At 40.8% G+C, this 16883-nt stretch overlaps 1 long non-coding RNA gene across 1 annotated transcript in view; it reads left to right on the top strand.

Annotated features, from left to right (window-relative positions):
- The first annotated feature begins 9130 nt into the window (after positions 1 to 9130).
- Positions 9131 to 16883, top strand: part of LOC126237534 (uncharacterized) — a 185286-nt gene continuing 177533 nt past the window's right edge. The window contains exon 1 of the long non-coding RNA XR_007545096.1: positions 9131 to 9206. This is a non-coding gene — a long non-coding RNA (uncharacterized LOC126237534). The remainder of the gene's footprint in view (positions 9207 to 16883) is intronic.

Here is a 16883-nt window from a genome sequence, read left to right on the forward strand (position 1 = left end):
ATTTGTTCAAAAAAATGCCCCAATAATAATTTTTTTTGTAAAGTAACTCTTTTAAAGAAAAACATTCATTTCAATTTAAAGAACACTTCCAATGGATCATCACTCCTTCCACTAATATATATATATATATATATATATATATATATATATATATATATAAAGAAGCAGCATTGCGCATATTTAATAATGTATGTTAATTACAATTTATTTGTTCAAAAAAATGCCCCAATAATAATTTTTTTGTAAAGTAACTCTTTTAAAGAAAAACATTCATTTCAATTTAAAGAACACTTCCAATGGATCATCACTCCTTCCACTAATATATATATATATATATTTTTTTTTTTTTTTTTTTTTTTTTGATTAGTGGAAGGAGTGATGATCCATTGGAAATGTTCTTTAAATTGAAATGAATGTTTTCCTTTAAAAGAGTTACTTTATAAAAAAAATTATTATTGGGGCATTTTTTTGAACAAATTAATTGCATTTAACATACATTATTAAATATGCGCAATGCTGCTTCTTATCTTCTACAACAACACTCAACCTCCAGAATCCTGACCAGAGTCGCGAGCAGAGCACACAGCCGACGCATGCCGACTCCCACAGACTACTCCTGTCCACTCGCTACTAAAGCCGACCGACTACTACTGTACCCGACTGACTACTACTGCCGACTGACTTCTACTGTCGACTAGTGCAGACTCGCGACAAGCAACAACTAACAATAAACTACTCTCTGGTCAGAGATTCTGTCATGCCTCGCCCATCGCCGGCGAAGCATACACCTTACAGGGTGAGCTGCTATACAAACATCTCTCTCAGTGCTGGACTCAGAGGGGTGAAACTCATATAGGGATTTCCGGTAACACGACGTAGGTTTGGTCCCGGGCCACTTGGAGCGCTGCAAGTTTAGCAATTTATAGTCTCGTGTTCCTATTGGATGACGTAGTCTTCCATAATTGTTTTGGTATCGTAGCAACGTGATCGTGATTTTTCGTTTAAATTGCAGTGTACTTATGTTGCTATTATTCTGCTTAATTTTTGGATGCATTCGTAATATTTGATGGTTTGATGATTCAGTATTTACTTTTTTACTTTTGTTTCATATAGAACACGAGGTTGTATCATCACATTACGTTCTGTGGACTCTTGTATATTTGTTCCTGCAAAGAAATACAATTTCCGTTGCTCAGTTTACTTAAAGGGTAAGTGTATTTCTTATTTCTGTTCATATTTCCTTGTATTTCATAGAGAATCCCATGCTAGCAGCTTTTGACATAGTTGGTATTCAACTTTCCGAATCCTGTAATGGAATATAATTCTGGCTTTGATTCATCTTCCTTTTTGCCACGAAGTACTCTTAGTGACATAATAAGTACCATTTATTGTGCCATTTACTACATACCAAATATTGGACGTGTTACAATTGATTCATAATGCCTCGTGTGTGTTCTATTTCCCGTTTTCGACAGTAAATATTCTGTACAGTACATAACACTCTATACAGGTAAAAATTGTTTGTTGCTGTTGTATCGACAAAGGTTGTGTTCTCACATAATAAGACATTTGTTTGGAAGTCACACAAAGCAGGTCCTTCAAGCAGTTGGACATTTACACGTATTATTGTGGCAATATCCAATGCAGTAGAAATCTTCTCACACTTTAATGCTCAACACAATGTAATACAGAATTACAGCTGTAACTGTTACTGATAATGTACAGTTGAATTTGGTATCTACCATGGTATCTAGGTGCTGAAATATACTGAAATGGTACAATAAGCAGTGTTTCTACTGCATGATAGCACTGTTTAACGAAGTAGTGTTGAATATAGAATATAGTGCAACTAGCTCACGCAGTTATATATAGAGTGATGTGCATATCCGTGGTAGAAATGAGAATTTGTTTCGTTTTTTCACTATTTTGTAGCAATACCACATCAGATTACAAGCCATGATAACAGTTATCAATACTTCAGTACAGGATAGCTGCTTTTAGACATAAGCTAATATGATTTTTGATAGTGAAATTAATTTCACATTGAGTTTTCTTTAACATTAATCAATGTAAACCATACCTGATCTTTTTTCTCGTTCCTAATTTTTGGTTTGAATAACATTTCAGACACATGAGGATGGATCACACAGGAAGAGAAGAATCCAGTTTGAGATTGAAATTGAAATACTCGTGCAAGTTTCCCAGATGCAGGAGTAGTTATTATGTAAAAACAATTTCCAAACACAAGAATAAACATTTCTATAAATTTCCAGCAGCATCAAAAAGTGAGACTTTAAAGAAGTGGAAATTGATCTGTAATATAGATGAAGGTGTCAACTGTAGTTATTATTATGTGTGTGAGGATCATTTTTATGAAGCAGATTTTGTGAACTTTACTAGATACAGGCTAAATCCTGGTGTTATACCAAAGCACATGGAATTGGTGTTGTATCACCCTCCCCCCACCCATCTGTGTTACACTGGTGGTGGTGGTGGTGGTGGTGGTGGTGGTGGTTGTGGTGGTGTCGGCGGTGGTTTCACCACATCGGGTGCAAATATAAGTGTGCACGAGACAGGTCACAATGCAAAATCTACAGTAATACAACGAAGCAGTCCCCCTTTACAGAGCACAAATGATGGTGAGTACAGCTTTTTATCCTCACCTGTTTATGATGTTGAAAGTAGTCCAGGTGTAATGGGATCTGGCGTTTCTAAACGTGATTTAACTCCAAGAAAACACAAAATGTATAAACTGCATAGAATTACAGTTTCCAGAGTGTGTAAATTGAAAAAACAGCTACAGAATGAGAGGAATAAATTGAAAATTCTAAAATAGTTGTATGATGACAGGAAATTTCAGTTAATTGAAGAAGAGTTGAATGATGTGACTAAAACTTTTATTAATAGTCAGTTAAGAAATGCCAAGATGCAGCCCACAGCAGTACGGTGGTCTATACAAGATAAGGCATTTGCTTTCTCTATTTATAAGTGTAGTCCCCGGTTGTACAGATATTTGGCCACATACTTCTCCCTTCCATCTGTCAGGCTGCTCAAGGGAGTGCTTTCCCACATACCATTTGATACAGGACTTAATCCAGCTTTATTAAACTTTTTAGCAAGGGAAGTAAGTAATATGCATGAAAATGACAAGTATTGTGCTCTACTTTGTGATGAAATGTCTCTGGATGATGGTATGTACTATGATGCACACAAACAGCTAATCTATGGGTATCAGGACTTGGGTCATTTAGGATGTTCACCTGTAGCTGCTAGTCAAGCATTGGTTTTTATGCTGAAAGGCATTCACAGAACTTGGAAACAAGTTCTAGCATATTACTTTACCGCAACCACTTTCCACTACACCCATTTGAAATCACACATTGTTCACATCATAAGTGAACTACAGAATATTGGGTTCAAAGTGGTTTGTACTGTATGTGACCAGAATGCAACAAACGAAAAGGCCCTTAAGCAACTGTGTGAAGCAAATTTGTTGAAGCCCAGTATATTTCATTTTGTCGTCAATAATCAACCAATTGTTACCATATATGATGTACCACATCTGCTCAAAAACACTAGAAATGCTTTGATAGATAATAAAATTCAATTTGAACCTCACAAAGCAACAAAGTTTGAGTACATCAGTACAGTGTTCTTTTTGGATAAAAAAATGGTTCAAAACTCTATCCAAATTAAAAGCACAACATTTTAACTTTTCTGATTCCCATGTCAAAATGAAGGTAAAAGTTGCTGCTGCACAAATGAGCTATACTGTTGCAGCTGCAATTGAAACATATGTTTCTACTCACACATTACCATCTGAAGCTATACACACAGCTGAGTTTGCGGAAAAGGTAGATAATCTCTTTGATTCACTCAACAGTAATGAGCAATATCTCAGAGATGGGAAACAATTTAGGTGTGCTTTATCAGAAAATTCGCCACATTTAGAAATGTGGTATAGCATGTTGAGGGAAATAGGCAGCTGGCAAATAAGCTGTTTAGCTTCAGAAAAGGTTGGCAGATTACATTACAGTCTATTATTTTCTTGTGGAAGACCTTGAAAGTGGTTGGCTTTAAGTACTTAAATTTAATGGCGTTCAATCAAGATGCTTTAGAAAATTTCTTTTGTTGTATAAGACAACATGGTATTGCTAATACAAACCCAACTTGTTTTCAGTTTGTACAAGCTCTGAAGACTTGTGTTGTCAATCATATGACTTTGCCTTTCAAAGCCATGAGTGTAAGTAACTGTGAAAATGATGATTACACTCCCTTGAGCAGTTTGTGTCACTTTTTGGCAGCTAGTGGTAGGAGTGAACATTTAAGTGAATGTGAGATGAATGATACTGATACACCTGAGCAAATTTATTATTACTCAGATGGTATCATCGAGTCTGTAGAAGATCAACAATCCTTAGACTATGTAGCAGGCTATGTACTAAAAGCCATAGATGTACCAGATGATTGTGACACATGTAATACCAGTCCCTACTCCTCTGTTGTGACTGAAAATCATTTGTTTACCCCATTTAAAGAGAATAGTGAGGAGCATTCTCATTTGAAATATGCAAGTGAAAGAGTCATGATTTTCCTAAGGGCACTCCATGATCAGCTGTATGAGTATCTAAATAGTCATGGTCACACAACAAGACTACATGATAATTTAAAAAAAAAAACATTTGTTCTGTCTCATACAACACTTTGTAATAAACATGACACTGAAGAGAGACTTCTGAAGACAAGTATTCAATTTATAATATACAAGTATGCGAAAGAAAAGAAATTTACAAACAAGAGGAAATTGTGTATGCAACAACTTAAAAAGAAGTTCAAATCATGTTAAAAGACTTTCTTTATTATGTGTACAATGAGAGTAAGCTCCCTATACATGTACAAATGTTGTGCTAAAAGCAGAGACTTACATGTTCTTGTATCAAAATCATGCCTTTGATTTGTTATGACAAAATCTGGTAATTCAGCAGGAACATAACTTAACACTTTCTAGATGTGATGATTGGATTCTAAAAGTATAATGAATAAAGTGCTGTCAAGGGGAATTTGTGTTAATTTTCAGTAGTGTACCAAACAAAGTTTTCAAAGAGGAAGTAAATAAATAAAAATGTTAAAAATAAATGTTGTACCAGCGTCTTCTTTCATTATTTAAACATGATGGGTGTTGCCAAAATAACAGCCAAGCTGGGTAAAAAAGAAAAAAAATGTTATGTGTTGCAGTTCATTTTCTTTGTATGTCTCATTGGCAAAAACATTTTGGCTACATTCATGGAGTGTCTTCCTGCTCTGCTCCCAATTTGTTTTTCAGTTGATGTAAAGTAGTATTTTGTGTGTTTCATAAATTTATTTGAACTGTGCAGAAGTTCAATTTCAGATGACTGAATATCCATAAATAACAATCAACAGAAAAAATAATAAATCGGATTTTGTAGACTTTACAGTACATTCTTGGTTTTAGCACAGATTTTTTTTGTAAATGACCTCTTGGTTATCCATTAGCTGTGTAGTTATTTATTTGTGTAACCTACTATTCCACTTTCGATCATGCGAGTGGACATAATGTGCTTTAGGATATGTGGAAACGTAAAAATCATTTATATATGCATGCAATGTCATATGATTTTTTAGTCTGACATGTGCTAAAGCTCGCTTATTTCCACATGATAATGGCCACATGGCCAAAATCGCAATATTGAGTTTTACAAAAGAATTTCACAGTCAAAAGGTGACGTCGTAATTTACGAAAATTTTCACAATGTAAACTGCAGCTACGAGTAGTTAATGTTTGTTTTTGATTGAGATTTCTTTTATATATTACTTTGCAAGATCTCAAAAACCTTTATTACTGCACTATGCGGCCCACATTCAAAGATTGAATGAAAAATATTGTCATCTAATTCGCGTATTTAGAAATAAACATAAGAGATTTTCGCGCCATATTTTTTCGTATTGAAGTTCACAGCCAGGCCACAAGTAGCGCTGGTGTCGTTCTGTGTTTCCGTATAATAACGTGGTCTTTGCACTTCTACTATATTGGTGTTCTGTGGCTGGACTATCAGGTATGCCTAAGCCATGGTGGTTAGGTGAATACGTGCACGTCCAGTGGGTAACTTGCCTCTTATTTACACAGACAAGTGACATCACTATACCACTCAAACAATTCTAATTGTATACCCGAAAATAGATGCGATTTTCACCTGCTGGCTGTAGGCAACAGCAGCCTGAGAGCAATGGCTCGCGCCCCTTCGTTCGTCTCTCTGGCGGTGGCTCGCGTACGGAGTCAGCGGCGTTGGAGTGTGCTCGTGTTCGAACCTTTGATGAGGGCAGTTCGCTGATATGTCTCGGTTGACGATAGGTCGAAATCGATTTTTACGTGCAGTGAGCGTTTGTGCAGTGCATTATTTTCGGGTGTTTAAGCATTGTAAGCGTGTTGACAGAGTGTTGTAAAGCATTATTTCGGTAATTTACGTTTAGTTTGCAGGTCTGTTTGCTGTGCAATGCATTATTTGGACAGTTTAGAATTAGTGAGTTTGTTTGCAGATCTTTATTTTGACAATTTACGAGTTCTTTGCGTGTCTGCACATCAGTGTACTGCATTATTTCGATAATTTTGCGAGCAATTTGCAGGTCTGTAGGCTATGTAGTGGGTGTTTTGTATCAATGTGTAATAAATAACGTACATGAAATCCATCACGAAATAAATTGTTCCAAAATAAATACACTCCTGGACTTGCATTTGGGAGGACGATGGTCAAACCCGCGTCCAACCATCCTGCTGGCCGCGGTGGCCGTGCGGTTCTAGGCGCTCCAGTCCGGAGCCGCGCTGCTGCTATGGTCGCAGGTTCGAATCCTGCCTCGGGCATGGATGTGTGTGATGCCCTTAGGTTAGTTAGTAGTTCTAAGTTCTAGGGGACTGATGACCACAGCAGTTGAGTCCCATAGTGCTCAGAGCCATTTGAACCATTTCAACAATCCTGATTTAGGTTTTCAGTGATTTCCTTTAATCGCTCCAGGCAAATGCCAGGATGGTTCCTTTGAAAGGGCACGGCCAACTTCCTTCCCTAATCCGATGAGACCGATGACCTCGCAGTCTGGTTTCCTCCTCCACAACAAACTTCAACCTCAAATACACTCCACAGACTGAGTCCTTTTCCCGCCATCCCTCCCCCCCCTCCCCCCCCACCCAGACCGAAATGAGAAGACAGTGCACTCTGCTCATAGACTGTGTACTAGGCAGTTGGAATCTGGACCTCATGGTGAACACTCAGAACAGAGCTACTGCCTCAAAATGTTTAAATAAACACTGCATGCAAAATAAAGACTTACGTCCATCGTGTCCAGCAGCCCAGCACAGGTTGAGTCCTTTTCCTGCCCATTCCAAGGAATAGGTGGAGGTCAGATGGCTAAGGTTAGTGGAGTTTGCCCAAGTGACCTATTTTCTTGCCATTTGCTTAGTGAAGGTAGCCCTAGTGACCTTTCATCCCCGCCATTTTCTGTGGGAGGGGGTGGAGGGAGCCGCAGTTGGGAGTGGGGGAGGGATTACGTTAATAGAGGTAGCGAAACTAACCTATTTTGACGCCAAAATTTGATCTTCTTGCCATTATGTCATTGCGACATTGCCATATCTATCGCCGCCATCTTGAATAAATATGGCAACAATGCGGATTGGGGAAACATTGGCCTTGTCCCCCTACTATCCAGTTATAAGTCAGACACAAAGGATACAGAGTAAGAAGTTGTGACATATGGACTGTTTTGAGTGTGTAACTGTGCAGAGAGTACATCTACATCTACATCTAAATCCATACTCCGCAAGCCACCTGACAGTGTGTGGCGGAGGGACCATGAAGTTTACTTGGAATTAATGTAATTTCTAGTGCTATGCTGTATATGTGATATTTTATACCAATTCTATAGTTACTCACTTCTCTGTCTACATGATCTTACAGCAAATGCTTACTGAACTTGCCGGTTGCTGGAAGTTTTCCCCAATTTGACCACGTTTTGTGTGTTGAATACAGGTACGAAATGGCCAGCGTCGAAAAGAATGGGGATAAATAAAAGTGCAACTGGAACTGCTAAACGTATACAATTGGTCTCAAAAACCGAGGAAGAGCGAAATTAATTTACATGTTGCTTTGTTTCGCCACAATGGAAAGCAGAATGACAGTGAAGTCGGCTTTAAATTTTAGCTGATTTCTTAATGGTAGCATCAACAGAAATGCATTATATTTTTAATAAAAGCGATAAATATTGCACAGAAAAACAGAAGAGTAATTAAAACGCCATCTGTCGGTCGTATACCTTGGCGCATTTTTGTATCCTCTTACCGAATATTTGATTGCACCATAGACAAATGACGTCAGAAACTAAATACGACGTTCTCAGGAAGTTTCTATCTGAACGAACTCGTCTGATATATATTTCGTACGATAGTGTTTCTCGATAACTTAAATATGTACGCCTGCAAATCCATTTATTCAATCAAAGATTCGCATTTTTTCTTATTTTCATTTTTCGTAACGATTTTTGTTCAATAATAATAATGCTACTACGGTGGTGGGTTCAATGTTTTTAATCACGACACTGTAAACTTGCACGACGTAGCTCTTCCGCAAGAACTTGCAATTAATTTCTGAAATTAACTTACCGAAGCGACTTGCGGAAGTAAACTTGCGCAAGTTTTTCTTTCAGTGTAAACACGTCAGCAAGCGCTCGCACGAGTTACTTGCGGAAGTTGTCTCCCAGTGGACACAAGCCATTAAGGCCCGATCGGCAGGAGTGACCTTTCCGAGTGCCAAGCTGAGACAGGTGTCCGAGTGCAACATTTGTGTACAGTGGTAACCGCTATTAATGGCGAAAACTGACACGTGCGAAATGTACGACGGGAAAGTGGGAGGGGGGGGGGGGAGCGGGTTAGAGAGGGGACGGGGATTCGTACGGGAAAATGTCGCGGAAGCTGGCTGGTACGTGAGCCGTCAGTCGGCGAGCTCTCGCCGAAGGCCACGGCCGCGGAGGCTGCCTACCGGAGGGTGGTGCGCTCTGTCGGCGGGGCGGGAACTGCGCGGCCCACCTGCCACCTGCCACCTGGCCGCCGCGCCGCCAGCTCAGTGCTCAGTCCTTACTTAGGCACGGTGCGGTGTTGAGCGTCAGGTGGTCGGAGGCGTGTGCTGCTGCTGCCGCCCAACGAGGTTTGTCCACACTCCACTAGCGCTGAGAGCACGCCCGCGCCCAGGGTCTCGCATTCTGTTGCTAGCCGCTGGGGAGCTTCATCGTGGAATTCGACCGGCAGCTCGGGTACCGACGTAGCTGCTGGCGCTCACTATACGTCACTGCCCGACGTGCGACCGACGACACCGAGAGCTGCCCTTAGTTGGCAGTTGTTTCTCAGTCGGCGAGGACGCGTGCAGTGACGCAAGTGGGAGGCAGCGTAGGCGCTGGGCGCGGCGCGGCAGACTGCGCCACACCCAGGGCTGCTCGCGACCACTGGCCGGGCACGGTGTGCCAACGTTACTCACCAAAAACTACTGGATTTCGGAGCTATTTCTCAGAATTACGAAACAGTATAGTCGTTTCAACTGTTGTGTCTCTTTGACAAGTAAATTACGAAAGTGAGGGGGAGCCAGGATTCACTGGCTACTCTCTTCACGACTAACTTCAGACATCACTGCATTTCGACTTTTTGGGGAAATCTTCCACGCTGGACACGGTCTGGAAAATATATATATATATATATATATATATATATATATATATATATACACCAGAATAACTCGAAAAATAAGCTTCACACGAAAAAGTGTGTAGAATCCAGAGTTGATTATTTTCGAGAGGGGGGGGGGGGCATCTGCTGGTGCTAAAATTAGCTCGCCACCCCAGCCGCTGGGGGTGGGGCGGGAGGCAACTTTAAAATTTCAAATGGGAACCCCCATTTTTTACTGCAGAATCAGATTCTACATAAGAAGCTACCTACATTTTGTGTTAAACATTTGTTTTGATTCTTGGTAATTGGCGCTGTAATTCCAAAAAAATCCATGTTCTCGTTTTTGGGTGGAAGATGGTAACATAAATTTAAAAAAAACTTATTTACTTTGTAAATTTTGATTCGCTGAAACTGAAACTCTCCCTCTCTCCCCATAGGTTGGGGTCTGGGAGAGAGGAATTAAAGTTTTACAAATGTTGACCCAAACAACATTGGTCAAATGGGTCAACATTTGTAAAACTACTTCCTCTCTCTCAAACTCCACCTTATGGGGATGAATGGCTCCGAGCACTATGGGACATTACAGCAGAGGTCATCAGTCCCCTAGAACTTAGAACTACTTAAACCTAACTAACCTAAGGACATCACACATATCCATGCCCGAGGCAGGATTCGAACATGCGACCGTAGCGGTCGAGTGGTTCCAGACTGTAGCGCCTAGAACCGCTCGGCCACCCCGGCCGGCGCCCTATCAGGAGAGAGGGAGAGTTTTGTGACAGTGTTTGAATGCTTCTCGTGTCAGTTGACCGTCGATGGTTGGAGTGCTGACACATTATCTGCGAATCCAGTAATGCTGACAACTGATGGGTCATGCATGGGGATCGTATCAACTTGTACCGCATGAAAACAGTCTGAAGATGACGCAATGAAGTGTCGTAACTAGTAGCGACAAAAAAAAATCATAACGACGGCTGTACGTGTTTTTATTTTTTGTCACTATAGTAAACGGCCGTCGTCCCAGAGACGTCCTGCTAAAATGATGGACATACAAGAGGGGGAGTTTTAGTTTTAGCGAGTCAAAATTTACGAAGTAAATAAGTATTTTTTATTTATCCGTTACCATTTTCCACGCAGAAATGAGAACATGGGTTTTCTTGAATTACAGCGCCAACTACCAAGAATCAAAACAAATGTTTAAGACAAAATGTACGTAGCTTCTTAGGTAGAATCTGATTCTGCATTGAAAAATGGGGGTTTTAAATTTTGAAGTTGCCTCCCGCGCCAGCACGAGGGTGCTGGGGTGGCGGGCTAATTTTAGCACCAGCAGATGCCCCCCCCCCCTCGAAAATAATCAACTCTGGATTCTACACATTTTTTCGTGTGAAGCTTATTTTTCGAGTTATTCTGGTGTGTCAACTTACACCCTGTATATGCCGTCGTCAACTTGTCTGTGGGTTTGAAAAGCATTTGTAAAATGTAGCAAGCGCCTAGTTCGTGAAACAGTCTATGCACCAGTTTAAAAGAGGCAGGCGAAGCTCTGTGAAACTGCCAGTTCGCCTGCTGATCGGTGGCGTCACGTGTTCCATTGCCACCAAAGGGAAAATCTGTTGTTTCCGGTGTAAGAAGGTCCCAAGGACAAACGAGAGTTCCGCACGAGGTGCCCGCTTTTATTCTACACTCGGTGTGAGTCAGCAGGTGTCCGTAGAGTAATTCGCATTGCCTTGTGGCGAGATCCGTGAAAAGGCGCTGCCTGTCGATTTCATTTCATTAAGTGAAAGCCTCGTTCACTTTCTGTCGCAGGAGCTGCGCACACATTCTCGCGTTTCGCAGTGGTCGCAGTGGAAACGCACAAGAGTTTGGGATGCCACGGTGTCCTCTTCGCCACGACAGGTGGTGTAGAGGAATGCCGGACATTTGCCACACTTGCCCCTTCGCCAGGTAGCTTGAGTAGCGATCCTTCAGGTAAGGGACGCCCTTCCCCGTACTACTCCTGTCCGCTTTCAGACCGCCGTCTCCACATCTTACTCGATACAACCAGTACGTAAGGGACCTTCTTCTTCGACATCTTGGTCAAATACAGAGCTTCTTTTCCGAAATCGAAATATTTATAACTTTTGGGAAACGAAAGCAATACCGACGATTATGTCAGTATGTCATTAGTTCTGCCAAGTATAAATATAGATTCCTCTGTGTACGGTAGCTTCCTTTCACGCTTACTGATTGCGATAGAAACAGTCCATCGGCATGGGAGCAACAAGAAAGGAACGATGAAACGAGAATGCAAATGTATGCTAATCATTTCTTTTTTATCACTGCATTTGTGCCTACTTTAATTACTACAACTGCATACCCAAAAGACAATAGTGAAAGAATAAATGGGTTTGTGAATGTTTGAAAAGAAGAACGACATACTCCACATTAATTTACTCTCTAAAAACATTAGTTAATAAAGTGTAGCGGGACAATGTTCAAAACAACTGAAAACACGTTCACTAAATAGAGATAAGAACATCTAAAGTCGACTTACAATTTTAAAATGTTAGAAGTAAGGAAATGAAGTAATACAGAATGCTACGCTTGTAACATACGCTGTTGTTTTACATTGTTTAGCTCTAGTATTTACAGGGTCACAGAGAAAGCATCTTAGGTTCTGGAGGGAAAAGCCGTAATTGTAATTATCTGCGCTACAACAGAAAAAAGGACAACTTAAGGAAAAATAATGTAAGCTCACAATCGACTTTGAAGCAGATAGTTCCTGTGACTTAGTATGGGCAGAGGTTATACTCGACAACTGGAATAAATTAATAACTGGCTCCTTTTACCGACCCCCTGTCTCAGATGAAACAGTTGCTGAACAGTTCAAAGAAAAGAAAACTTGAGTCTCATCACAAATAGGTACCCTACTCATACAATTATAGTTGGCAGTTACTTCAATCTACCTTCCACATGTTGACAAAAATACATTTTCATACCCTATTGGAAATAGAAAACAACTTCCGTAATTGTTCTAAATGCTTTTTTAAAAATTATTTTTAACAATTAGTTGACGAGGCCATTCAAATTGTGAATGGTTACGAAAACACACTTGACCTCTTAGCCACAAATAATCCTGAGCATCACGACGGATACACGGATTAGTGAACACGCAGTCGTAGAGAGGCTCACTTCCGTAACAAAGAAATTCACCAAAACTAAACGCGAAATATATCTATAAAAGCAGCTAAAAATTCAGGTGACGTCTTTCTAAGAGATAGTCTCCAGTCCTTACAAACTATGTAAATGGAGACCATATGTGGGTTAAGTTCAAAGAAATAGTATCAACAGCACTCGAGATATTCATACCAAATAAATTAATAAGAGACGGAACTGATCCCCCATGGTACACAAAACACGACAGAAAGCTGTTGCAGGAGCACCGCAAAAGGCACGTATAATTTAGACGAACGCAAAATCTCCAAGATTGGTGAAGTTTTCCTGAGGCTCGAAGGTTGGTGCGGATTTCAATGCGAGATGCATTTAATAGCTTCCACAACGAAACTCGCTCTAGAAATGTGGCGGAAAATCCAAAGAGATACTGGTCCCATGTTAAGTAAACCAGCGGAAAGGCTCAGTAAGTACCTTTACTGCGCGACAGCGTAGGTAATGTTACTGAGACAGTGCCACTAAAGTGGAGTTAGTAAATGCATTTTCCGAAATTCCTCCACCAAAGAAGACGAAGTAAATATTCCGGAATTCGAAATGAGAACAGCTGCAAATATAATTTAGAAGTAGATATCCCTAGTGTTGCAAAGCAACTGAAATTACACTGTCAGTGACAGAGGAAATGATCAAATATCTTTTCAAAAAGTCTCTAATGTATAAGAAAAGTAGGTCTAGTACATTTTTTTTCTGATGTTCTTTAGTAACAATTAATTTTCAGTAGTAAGCTCCTTGCTTTTACTGACCTGTTTAAAGATAATTCACAATTTAGTAAGAAATTTTAATTTTTAAAGGACTATATCTAAATGTACTTAAGTAGATTTAAATCTACTATAAATGTTTGCAGCTAAACTTAAATAAAAAATATTTGAGGTGCCAAAATTGTCAACCTTAGGATCAGATCAGTTTTGGGATGTCAGTTTTAGGTGTAATTCAAAGGTTCAGTTCCCATTTTCTTTTACGAAAGCGTATACTATCAGTTTAACACACCATGATATTTTAGGTGATAGTTGCGATTCTGAAGCTCCAGAAAATTATTTTAGAACTCACAACTATTTAATAGTATGGTCATAATATTGGAAGGTAGAAAAAAGTTATCTTAACGTGACAACAATAGGGATACTTTTGTGAGGCTTGAAACACTTTTTAATTTTTACATTAAAGGCTGATTCGCATCACAGTTTGCACAGGCTTTGGACCGTGAAAATGATAAATGACCATCTACCATTCTGGCGTGTGTAAAATCAGCCTAAACACGCTGAACTAATGTACACTCTATTTACAATTACAACTTCATATTAGCTCCGATAATGCTGCTTCAATGTTTTAATAATTTTATGTCAGTAACCTGCGAGGATTCGGTGGTCTTCATAGTTTTTAAAACATTATTTTTAACGTATTTTAGTCCAGTTTCTGAATATGGGCAATGGCTTTCAAGCAAGGCCTAATGTTGCCAGTCTCTTCATAATTCTTTATGATTCTCTCTATCCTGTCGTCCAGCTTCAAGTATTTCTTCTTCCTCTTCTTACCTTCAAGATTCATTTCCAATTTCATGTAAATGCAGTTTGTGAGCTCTGCTTCCTTTTTCGAGCACTCCACCAAATAGTTGATTTTAGGGTGAGGGTTTCCAGTAATACTATTTATTTTGTTTTGCCACCCTTCAACAACATTCGTCGTTCGGTGCCTTTTTCCGTAACAGTCCCACATTTCTATTGCGATATCCTCCTTCTCTAGCCAGTTATCCACAAAGAGTCAAAAAATTGAGAGAAGCTTCCGGTATCAGGAGCTTCTGCATGAATCTCAATCCATCCATTGCTTACGTCCTCCGGTTTTACAACTGCCAGCGCTGCATACATGCTGACGTAAAGTCTTAAATCCTCGTTCTAGCGGTACTCCTCAGTTAGACCGAGAACTTCTCCATAAACTCTTCTTCATATGGAAATAGAATCGATTTATTTCAGTTGTGGGAAAAACTTGACGAATGGCCGATTTTGCAGGTGCCTCAAAGTCAATCTTTACTTGTTTAGGACACCACTCAGAGACTGCCTGTTTTATCAGACGAAACAGACGAACATATGTGTCTTTCTTCTTATTAGGGAGCAGTGCAAATACAGTAGGAAGAATGTTTGTTTCTTTAATCGGGCCTCCTAAGTCTACGTGTATGGTGTAGATCTGTGCAAGCTGCTTGCTGCATCTCTTATATGTTCCATCCGAAAAAAAATGGGAACATGTTTTTAAACTTTCTTTGCCTTTGCTTCCACTAAAAATCATTATTCTCGCCTCTAATCTACTGCCACCTCCCATTTTTAACAGATCTTCATGAAGATCAATTTCATAAGAGTTCTTAGGCTCTTGTTGGTCCCCCCACTCTTGACTCCATCGACGACGCACGGTTCTCTTCATAGATTTTGAATTAGGCATCACCGTAACAAAGTCATAAACTTTATTATGTATATTTCCCATTTGATCCGCGTATATCTCCGGTAACTGTGTAGTTTCTTCTCGAGACCTTCTCTCCGCCCTTTCCACTTGCTTTCTCACTTTCAGAGCTGCATCGTCAAGTGGTCCACAGAGATGTTCTAATACGCTCAACACTTCTCCGTTCCTCGAAAGCAGCTTTCCCTTGCAATGATCCGCTTTTCGGCGTAACCACATCCATGTAACAACACCTTCTTTAGATTCCCTCTGTTTAAGATACGCGTAACCTTTCTAATGAGCAGGAGGCCTGCCCCTGTTCATTGTAATAACTTCCTTACTGATGGTCGCGTTAGGAACTCCGAAAGCAAACTGTGCGGGCGGGTGAGGAGGAGGAAGAGGAGGAGGAGGAGCGGAGGTGGAGGAGGGTGGGAGGGGGGGGGGTGACAAGGGACCCAACCCTTCGGAGCAGGTAGAACCGTGGCAAATGTCCGGTGTGGCAAATGTCCGGACACCGTGTAGGGCGCAGCCGGCGGAGTGGAGCTCGCTCACCCCCCTCACCCCACTCGGCCTTGCCGGCCATTGCAGTGCAACTCACCCACTCGACGTAGCTCGTACAGGTACAACCGCAGTAGTCACCGCCGCGCCGCAAGTGAATGAGGGACGTGGCTGTCACAAATTTTCAATTTCTGAATGGTGTAGCCGGACACCCGAGTTACTTAGCCATTGCACTGGTTTGCCAGAGTTGTGAGGAGAGACAGAGAGCTCGTGAACCCAGAGCGGCGCTTAGTTAGGAGGCCACCGCACGCCCTCGTCATCGACGAGTCTGTGAGTCTGCCCTGGCAGGAAAATGACAAAAGTGGGAGCTCGAGGTGGCCAACCATTTAGAAAATAAATAATAATTTTTGGCGAGGGTCGGGAGGCACATTGAGCCGTTATTGAGACAGCTGCCGGCGCAGGCAGCGGAGTGGGTACAGGACGGGAAGCCGAGGATCGGTGGGAGGGGAGGCTGCACAATGCAGTCCCTGTGCAGAAACCTTTTTTGTGTGCAAATTTTACGTTAAGTACACTGCAAATAAACCGAAATAATGTCGCAATATATTCTATTTACTAATATATTCGTAAAAGGCATGAAAAAGAAAAGCAAAGGAAAATTTTGAATTGCAAATAAGTTTTCGAGGAAGGAGTGGCCACGAGGACTCTTCAAGCAATTTTCCGAGGAGGGGCTGTAGTTAAACCTCACAGGGGTGCACGTGCTCGGCCAGTTCCATTCTGACCTCGGAGCCGCTCTCGGTTGCTGCACGGTGCCTCACATCACTGCTTCCCCATTTTTACGACAAATATCACGCAGTACGTGTAAATCGTAAACTGTACAGTAATAAACGTATCTAATTGTAATACTCCAGGTTCTCGTGTACGCCTTACAGTCGGTTCCTGGAAAGTTACGCGCAAACTCAAATTTTCCTTCACCCTTCATTTTCTCACTTTTGATGAAACTGTGAACAATCACAGTTTACTGAGCTTTATTCCGTTTATTTGCGGTGTAAGCAAC

The sequence above is a fragment of the Schistocerca nitens genome, chromosome 2, assembly GCF_023898315.1.
Source record: "Schistocerca nitens isolate TAMUIC-IGC-003100 chromosome 2, iqSchNite1.1, whole genome shotgun sequence".
Lineage (NCBI taxonomy): Eukaryota > Metazoa > Arthropoda > Insecta > Orthoptera > Acrididae > Schistocerca > Schistocerca nitens.